The sequence below is a fragment of the Haliotis asinina genome, chromosome 2 (genome assembly GCF_037392515.1).
Source record: "Haliotis asinina isolate JCU_RB_2024 chromosome 2, JCU_Hal_asi_v2, whole genome shotgun sequence".
In the NCBI taxonomy this organism is placed as follows: domain Eukaryota; kingdom Metazoa; phylum Mollusca; class Gastropoda; order Lepetellida; family Haliotidae; genus Haliotis; species Haliotis asinina.
In genome coordinates, this window is record NC_090281.1 from 35,209,761 (window position 1) to 35,220,209 (window position 10,449).

Here is a 10,449-nt window from a genome sequence, read left to right on the forward strand (position 1 = left end):
TAGATTTAAACATCCTTGATAAATCCTCCCCACAGCTCATTTATCGATTTCAATAATATTGTCCCGGCCAGGTTATTCTGAGAACAATCGTTTCCCCTGTCCGACCCTATGCAAATCAAATGAGCTGAGTGAAGTAGTGTTTAGTCATGGAAGCTAATGGTTTGTATTGCTTGTAAATCATATTACCGACATGCAGAGCGCAAAGCGATCTAGTTTGATTGCTGCTTATTTTCAGTGTGTATTCGGGTATCAATAACAGCCTAGTTTCAACATTACATGGAAAGTGTCAGCGTCGTCACAGCTGTTTTGGCAACAGGGCAGCATATATAACTGCTCGTATTTAGATTGTGAGGATACATGATTCTAATAAAACAAGTTTCGGCATGGACTGTCATAATATAACATTGTTTGTTACTGTAGTTGTTTATGACATATTTGAAGAAAGGGATGGCTTACACAGTGTGTGTTTCATATACGTCCGTATGTTCGTATATATTCAATGATAATGATAGTTAAGACAGAGATGAGAAATCTCAGTTAATTAATCTTTATCCCCCTCTCTCTCTCTCTCTCTCTCTCTCTCACTAACCCCCCTCCACACACACACGCACGCACACACACACACACACACACACACACACACACTTCTCTCTCTCTTTCTAGATCTAAACACATGAACAACTTCATCTGAACCACATGGAGCTTTTTTGGGATGAACGTCTAAGAATATGAACAACTTCATCTAAACCGCATTGAAGATTTGGCGGGATGAATTAAACATCGATCTGAACCCCACTGAGCATTTTTGTAACGAATTTGTACTGTGTGGTCCCTGCTGGCATTCATTCTTAGACCAGCATTTGAAGCCGTATTAAGTTGATATGGATCCTATGGGATGCTGCCAGTAATCCCATTTAGACCATGAGAAGACGTGGTCAAGCATGTGTCAGGGGATTCACGGAGGACACCCATGGCCTTGCTCACAGCATATTCTGCTCCGGACACATTACAAATATGTAAACAAAAATTTGCTTTTGCATCCTTTTTTCTTACTCTTCGTTTGTTTTGGGTTGTTTTTCTTTATAATTTACAAAAATCTTTTCCATAAGATGCAAAAATTCCATATGTTCAGACCACTTTGTTTTCAAGAAAATTCACAGTCTCAATGTTTGACTGAGGTGCAGTCGGACAGCATTGCAAAGGACATATTGAACATAGAAATATTCATATTTCTTGACAGATGAATAACGTATTACTGGTCAGTCATGCATATATACGGATATTGTTTGTTACGTTCTTTGTCAGATACTGGCCACAACGTGGAGAATATTTTGGGCAAAATGACCCCCAGATTTTAATTGTGACGTGTTACATGCTGACACGGAATATTGGAGATTTCCTATGATGGCCTTTTCACGTTTGTCGCGCTTTTGTAACATCGGATACCTTAGCCTCTAGATTTGTATCAGTCATTATAGTTCCTGTAGTGTTTGTCTCACCAAGAAAGTCGATAATGATGACATGCCCTGAAACAGAATCCCTCTTTAGTACAAATTTGGCATCATTTTATGATCCAATAAATAATCCAGACTTTGTAATTCACACATTGCAGACAGGTTCTTCATTGAAATCTGTAAACCATTCATGTTCCAAGTCAGACTCTAGGACGGCGACCTGCATGAAATTCTTAGAGGATTTGACATGAGTGTCAACGAGGGGCTACGAGAAGAACAGTAGTTGATCCAATGCCTGTAATAGCAGGAAGTCAATACCTAGTCACAACATGAGCGAAAATCCGATTTTTCTGAAGGATTATGCTGTCACTTCCTGACAAAGAGTTTTCAGGATGCCATTGAAGTTCTTGCACGCCAGGTTATAAAGGGTAAGGGTAAACCACTGTTCGTGAGGTCAGTCACCTGCGGCTGCAGCTTCCATTGGAATCTTAAGCTCATGGCCTTGCAACATAGACATGCAATGGAAGTTGAGTTGACTTCAGTTGAGTTGACACATCGGCTTTACTCGAGACATATAGTGACAAGATCAAATCTGAATTCACACACATACAAACTACAAATAAGTTTTATTTTGATTTAATAATGGCAGTGGGAGACGCAGCAGGACTATATTCGTTGTTTCTAATCAACGGTTATGAAACAACCGTGTTATTTACAACTGGCAACTAAAACATTCGTTTTGTTATAATATGAGTATACGTGTGAGGATCAGAATTTACTATTAAAGCAAAAAAGAGAATAGATATCTGCATATAGATATTGTGTACGTGATTCTTTGGGCTATAGATGATCCTGGGAATTATTTCCATGGAAACAGACTGAGTGGATTTATCGAGCAAACGAGTGAGTGAGTGAGTATAGTTTCACGCCGCTCAAGCAATATAACGACGGGGACACCAGAAATGGGCTTTAGACATTGTACCCATGTGGGGAATCGAAAACTGCTCTTTAGTGTGACAAGCGGACGATTTAAACACGAGGCTGCCCCACTGCCCCTGAAGTAAATAGTCTGTACATCTGGCTGAATGTTTACGCATGGGGCTGAAACCCACATTAATGATTACAATCAGATAGTCGTCCTCAGTGAACAACACATCATACCATTATCATGAAATATATGAAATATTTCTATGACTCTTACAGACTTTCAAAATAGTGTCATGTAGTCCAGTACTACAGCTGATGTATTCTATCCAACCTAAGGCAATAGTGGTTATTACATAGCAAGTCTAGACACGTAATTATTGCATCTGAAGAAAGGATAGTACGTTTATCATCTATCTCAAGTATTATTATTTATATAACGCTATAGTCCATCCCATCTACATGCATGCTCAAAGCGCTTTGTTTTTACCCTCGAGCACTGGATGTCAATCTCAACGGCTCATTGTATTATCAATCACAACTAGTGGGAGCATACAATTCTTGTAGCCACTAGGAGCACCAAGTTAATCCTTACGAGGTACCCATTCACTGCTGGGTGGACTGGGACACATAGTCACAGTGTTTTGTCCAAGTTTACTTCGAGTTGCTGTGCCCTCAATCAGGTTTTTTGCGCTTATTCATCGGCGAGAATCAAAAACAATAACCCCAACATGAGCCTATCCTTACGACTAACCCTGTCGCTTAATTATTCTGACGAGAAATCATGGCTGCTTGAACACTGAAAATCACTGGCAAAAAACACATTATAGCCCATTCTCTTCACACAGAGGTTACTTGTCATATCTTGCTACGACCGTCTGTTCCAATACGGCCATATTTCGCGGTTCTCATAAAATCTCCTAGAGGCAAAAAAAATGGCAGCAGATTTATTTCCCCATTTCGGTCCAATCAGAACAGAACAGTTACATCGACTTAGATTCAACTTGACAAATGCAAGCAATATGGAGAGACAAAATTAATATGACATGACTGAGTTCCGTCTAGAAGAAACATTTGAGTATCGCGATCGGGAAAAACAGTTGGTTTAAAAGTAAAAGATTCACTGTTTTGTAAAGACGGTTGTTGTGTTAAATAATGCGTTTCGCAGAATGGAATAATGGAAATGTGCTTAGATACCAAAGTAATAAGAAATACATCTATACTTTTAATCCCATTAGCTTGCTATAAAAAGGTGCCACCCGTGAAGATCAGGAAATTGGTCTTCAGTAATCTAAATACAGGTCATAAGAGGCGACTAAAGGGATCGAGTTGTCAAGGTCGCTGAATTCATTGATACATGTCACCATGGCCCAGTTGTGCAGTTCAATGTTCATACTATTGATCACTGGATTGTCTGGACCAGATTCGATAATATACAGACTGCCCTTATATAGCTGGAATATTTCTGAATGCGGCGTAAAACGTAATTCACTCTCTCACTTTTCATTCTGGTAAGTTACACGTATGCAGTGAAGATCATGAGAACTATTCTAAATGTAATGTTAAACATCGTTGTATCTAGCTCTTATTCCCCTTTAAATTGCCTATACTTCACACATCTGTGTAAGGCTGATGTTTCATCGTCGATAACAATTAACAAAACATACGAAGGGAATAGGTTTCCGGTGACACAAAAGACAACTGTCTTCACCCCAGGCAAGTATTTGGCGAATTACACTGTATTGTAACACTGAATAAATGATGAAGTAATACAACTGTCGACAGGTCCCACGGTGTGGGATGTGATGTACACTGTGAGTCCGGCTGATAATGGTTGTATGCTACTGTAGATCATTTGATGTTATGTCATTTCATTATGCAAAAACATAGTAAAATGACTTATGGTAAAATGATTTACTGTTGACAGAATAACATCGAAACATATCTGGTTTGACCATTGGCATCGTGGCACGCCCTTGATGAAAGGTGTCAAATGCCAGTTCACTAATTCAGCATCGCATGAACCATTTGCGTTCATGCAGGCTTAACAATGATAGGCGAGTTTGGGGAAGGTTGTTCCCTGATCGGAACCAACTCTTGTTACATTTCAACTAACGTCGACCCTTGAAGGTCCAGGGGTAGAATAGGCCTTCAGCAACCCACGCTTGCCATAAAAGGCGAGTATGCTTGTCGTAAGAGGAGACTAGCGGGATCGGGTGGTCAGGTTCGCTGATTTGATTGACACATGTCATCGGTTCCCAATTGCGCAGATCGATGCTCATGTTGTTGATCACTGGGTTGTCTGGTCCAGACTCGATTATCTACAGACAGCCGCCATGTAGCTGGAATATTGCTGAAAGCGGCGTAAAACTAAACTCACTCACTAACTGATTCTGGGCTTGGCGTAAACGTATCATAACATGAGCGACATGTCGATGGCCATTACCTTGCTGAACCACGTAGTTGTGTCTCATTCCTTGAATGAGCGGCTGAGTGCATGAGGTCCACTGATCGTATTCCTGTATCACAGACCTGTCAGATTCCAATTGACAATGACAATTTTTGTCCGACCATGAGATGCGATGTTTCCGCATACCATAACGCTCCCTCTGTCAAACAGAGACATTGAGCTACGCGCTGAGCTGTCCAGATGAAGTCTCGACTCATCAAAAAACAAAACACAAACCCAGTGTTGTCTCCTCTACCGAGATGTTGTCTGCACCAGGCACGACGTTCCTGTCGGTGACGTTGGAGCAAAATTGGATGTATTGCAGGCGGTCTGGGCCGGATGCTGTGCTCCCCCAGTCGGTTCCATACAATCGTATAACGGATTGGGCGTAAGCCAGGAATGTTCGTAGCCGTGAAACTGGCAGTCTGGAATCGATTCTTTTGATGGGTCAGCGGGGCGGGTGGTTGTCACGCTGACGTGCCACCACGCGTGGACGGCCGGTCAGAAGTATATCTCTCGTGTATGTAAACATATTCCATAACTTTCCGTATGCGGGCGGTGGGGTAACCAACGGGTTAAACCGTTCGCTCGTCACGCCGACGACCCGGGTTCGAGTATCATCAAGGTTACAGTGTCTGAAGCCCATTTCGGGTGTACCCTACCGTGATGTCGCTGTAATATTTCCGAAAGTGGCATAAAACTAAACTCGCTCACTCACTTTCCGTGTATTTCCTATAATTCTGTACGAGGCTGAACAAGTGGCTGGTCTTTGCATGTGTTTGCACGTGTGTTTATGCTGGGGGTTGTGTGTTTATGCCGGTGTTTTCATCAATTCGCGAACACCTCTAGTCATCACTATGTACTGGTGTTACTGGAATTACTCTCTCAACACTCGCCTTGGATGTGGATGTCTAAGTGATCAGCTTCTGAGACCTGCATAACTGCATCCTTTCAATAATCCAACACGTCCTGATATGGATTGACGGAGATGTTGTTCAAGGGGGTAACAAACCAAACTCCGTTCACGAATACAATTCAGGCGCTATAAAGGATTCCAAATAGCGTTTTAACCGTTACAATGTATTGGTCAACAGGGGAGAGTTCCATTGTTGTTTAACTCTACACTCAGCAATATTCCACATTGCGGCGGCCTGTAGATCATCGGGTCTAATCTTTACATCCAGTGATTGAAATCATGAGCATCGAATTTCTATGTACTGTTTCGTGTTGTTGTACCCGTTACTGCGAAAGAAACTCCAACGTTAATGGAAAGAAGAATCGTGTCAATGATATTCCATTTCCCCATTTCAAATTGTCATCAACTTTTCGTCAAATAAAGTGCGACATTAATGTCCTGCTGGTAGTAATCGATGCATTCAAGTCAGCGCAAACCGGACCTTTGTCTAGGTGTAGTGAACGTGTTTCCTGAAGAATTCTACAAATCGTTAATCTGGGTCAGTGTGGCATGGTTCTATAGCTTCTCATTGTCACTGAATAAAAACCCAGTACACCTGTGTTTTGTCAGAGTCTAGTTGCTCTATTTCTTTAATGGCTGCTGGACATTCTTCAACAATGGCATGGCTTTTAGCGGAAATATGTTTCGGTTGGAGTAATTGCTCTCATTCTCATCCACACACGGGAGGTTGGTGAGTGCTCGGGGTACTGGAACTGGACAATGTACTGTACGATGGGATGTTATCACACCGATCTAACGATAAAATATCGGACGTAGAGAGGACAAAGGAGGAAGTAGGAAAACGCATAGCTGAGGTATACTGAAATGGACTTCAATGTCGGACTTAAGAATACTTCGCTCATATGAAGACGTGCATGCGCGTGTATGTGTGGCTGCTTCTACTTGATAGTGCTAGCTCACTGAGATACCATGCTGCAGTTATGTATGGAGACCCCACTCACATTCATTATCCTGACTACCAGCCGACCAGTCCTTGTTGTACCCATTAATGCCGAGCACCATATATAACAAGAACCATATATTAACGTCTTTTGGGATGACCAGGCTCGAGCAGGCAGGGGCCAACAAGAACCATATTTTAAAGTCTTTTGGGATGACCGGGTACCAGCCGGTGCTCGAACCCATAACCTTCCGTTCTCCGGATGGCTTCATGAAGGTTATCATATGCATGTCCATAAAACATTGTGGCCATATGCAACATCTTTGTGCATGCAGTAGCATCATGCAGAGGCCGGGAAAGGGTTAAAAATGCACGAGTGCAAAAAACTATCCCCAGAAACAAAATTTCTTCTTTTTATGTCAAGAGATAAATAACAGTGAAAATGATAACAATGGACCACTGAATACCACTGTTGACACCAGGTGTTTTATTAAAAAGGTAATCGTGTCCTGCGTTACAGGTTGCACTCACCTTTAAACCAATCTGGCTCAATGAACGGTTCCATCAACAGAACGAAGAGTTTCTACGTTGCATTATCTGTGATTGTTCAGAACACACTGAAATGCTGAAAACAACCAATTTTTATTAAAATGATCCCATGTCAAATTGTTTGTTTCTTAAGCTCCCTCCCTCATGTCTTATGTAAATATGTTTAAATACTTACGCTGCTTTTTCTTGTATTACCTTTGGATTCTTCTGTCTGCGGATATATACTCATTATCATTGAAGCAACTAAGACCTTCCCAATGTCATGAGAGTGAGCGAGTTTAATTTTCCGCCGCTTTAGCAGTATTCAAGCAATATCATGGCGGGGAACACCAGAAATATGCTTTACACATTGTACCCATATGGGGAATAAAACCTGGATCTTCAGCGTGACCAGCGAACTGTTTAGGTACTACGTCACACCACCGTCCCCTGTGTCATGAGAAATCACTACCAAATGCAATGTTAACTGTATGATTCGTATGCATGTGTTTATGATTGGCATCAAACAGTAATGATACAGTGTGATACAAACATTGACCGTCTCCTTCGAGACCGGTGGCACTGGTCACAAACACACACAATTTTTTCAGAATGAGTTCATAACTCTGCATTTACGCTTTTTTTGAAAATAGGTTGACAAAATTCTTGCAGCCAAACTGTATAAAACTTCTTCCGAGTTTATTCAGTGAATGAGTAAAGTAACCCTTAACACTGCTTGTCAGAGTTGTAGTTTACTCACTGTTTTATAGTGATGTGTAATGACAGCCAGTTCTGTCACACAATCAAGACGTTTTGTATGGTGGCCTAGAGGGAATATATCGACTTCAATTATGGCAGCGAGATTGTGATAAAGCGAAAGATGGAGTGATAGCACGTGACGAGTAAGCAATATTGTGAGCGAGAAGCGATCGCCGTCATGTCCCTCGTTATCGCATTATTGTTACCTCGTGGAAGTAATTAAATTCGATAAAACTATGTTCCCTTCGTTCCTCCACAGTTTTCCATGGACACCAGTGTAATCAGAGTAAGCGATTGCGTTTAGTATTATCCCACTTTTTGCAATATCTTAGAAATACCACGGCGAGGGCTTCACATATTGTACCCATGTGGGGAATCGAACCAGGGTCTTCTGCGTGACGAAAGAACGCGTTAACCACCAGGCGTCCCCTAGGCCCCAGGATAAACAGAGACTTCGGATACCTTTGTCGCAATGCATCTCACTAACGGTGGATCGTGGCACGATGTACGTGACACACTTGCATAGTGCATAGATATGACAGAAAATAGTCAATCGTTAAAACACAATTTTATGTGGTTAAAACGTCACCTTAATTGATTTCTGTCAGCTGATGATGATCCCGACTTCGCTTAGCAGGATACGGTGTGGTAGTTGAAATCGCAGAACGCTAGAATGATAATATCCATTTTGTAACACTATATTTGTGTTTGTTGTATGTTTGTTTGTTTTGGGTTTTGGGTTTTGGGTTTGTTTTGTTTTTGCTTTTTGGTGTTTTTTTAATTGTTTGTTGCTTTGGATATGTTATTTATGTTTTTCTTTGTGTTTAGTAATTTGGTTTTTATAATTTAATCACTTGTTTTATTTTTAAACGTTAAGGGATTGTTCTCGATTGTTTAGGGAGAAGGGGCTTCTGTAGAATCATCTTCAACGAATTAACCTGCCTCTCAAGAAACGACGCACGCACCTTCTGTACTAGTGTCATTGATGATGCATGGTCATCTCCATTTCTCATCGATGACAAAACCTTTGATGTAAAGAAATGTAAGGACTGCACTGCCGAGCTAGTGACAAACAGCAATGATAAACAATGCAAACGGATTTTGGATTTAATATCATAAATCACGTGAATATAAGTTCAACCACAAATATCTCATGTGTAGAACGTATCGAGTTAAATAGCAATGTGTTTGTCAGGGTTCAGTTCTTCCTCGTCCATCGCCAGATGATGTATATTTCATGTAAGGAAGAGAGCAAGTTTAGTTATACGCCCTTTTTAGCAATATACCAGCAATATCATGACGGGGGACACCAGAAATGGGCTTCACACATATATGGTGGAAATCGAACCCAAATCTGCAGCGTGACGAGCAAAAACCTTAACCATTAAGCTACCAATCCGCACCAGTACGCTTCATGTGAGAGAGTTTGACTACAACTGTGCAAGTGATTAACGGTTTCGATTACTGGATGAAAAAAAATAACATTATATAGTGGGGTGTAAATGGCAAAATATGTCGAATGAACAACAACTGAAAACACTTGATAACACCGGTTGTTAAAGCAATATGGAGTCAAGAACAGCGGTGGCAGTGACTCAGAACGTCTTCGAAAAAGAGCGGATTAGATATTTGACTGTTAAACCATGCATATAACATTCGGATCGAAGTTAAGCATTACTACTCGATCATCGCGACATAGCAGGATTGTTTAAAGTCTGTGTTATGCAGCGCAAAATGATTGAGTGGAACACTACATGGTACTGTTTGTATGCACTAGCCTCCAAACAGAAGGTACCTGCTCAAAACGCTGGAGAATACGACACAAGTTGAGTTGCCTTGATTGGCATTAACAGATGAAGAGTCACATTTCCATCCCGTCTTCCGGGTAGTCTTAAGAGTCGACTAACGGAATCGGATGGTCGGACACGCTGACTTGGCTTACATGCCATCGGTTCCCAGGTGCGATAATCTGTTGATCATTGGATTGTCTAGTCCAGACTTGATTTATTCAGACCTCCGCCATATAGCTGGAATATTACTGAATGCGGCGTCAAGTCCAATTTACAGCGTTTGGTGTTACGTCGCTTTGCAATATTTCAGCATTATCACGGCGGGGGATGCCAGAAATGGGCTTCACACATCGTACCTATGATGGGAATCGAACCCAGGCCTTCGGCTTGAAGAGCGAACGCATTAACAACAAGGCTATCCCATCGCCCCATTTGGTAACGTGGTATCTCAGTCAAAACGATGATTTTTTTCATCGATTTAAAAAAAACGCAATAGAATAATTGAACGTATCGGATAAATAGACACACATGCATACTTGTAAAAAAGACATTGCACAAGAAAAATGCATGATTGCGTTAGACGTACGTTGGAATTTGGGCCTTTGAATGTTGCAATCCTTCATACGGTTAAAATATTGATATTAGAATAGAATTAAAATTAAGTGTGCTTACTTGTATAGACAATGAAA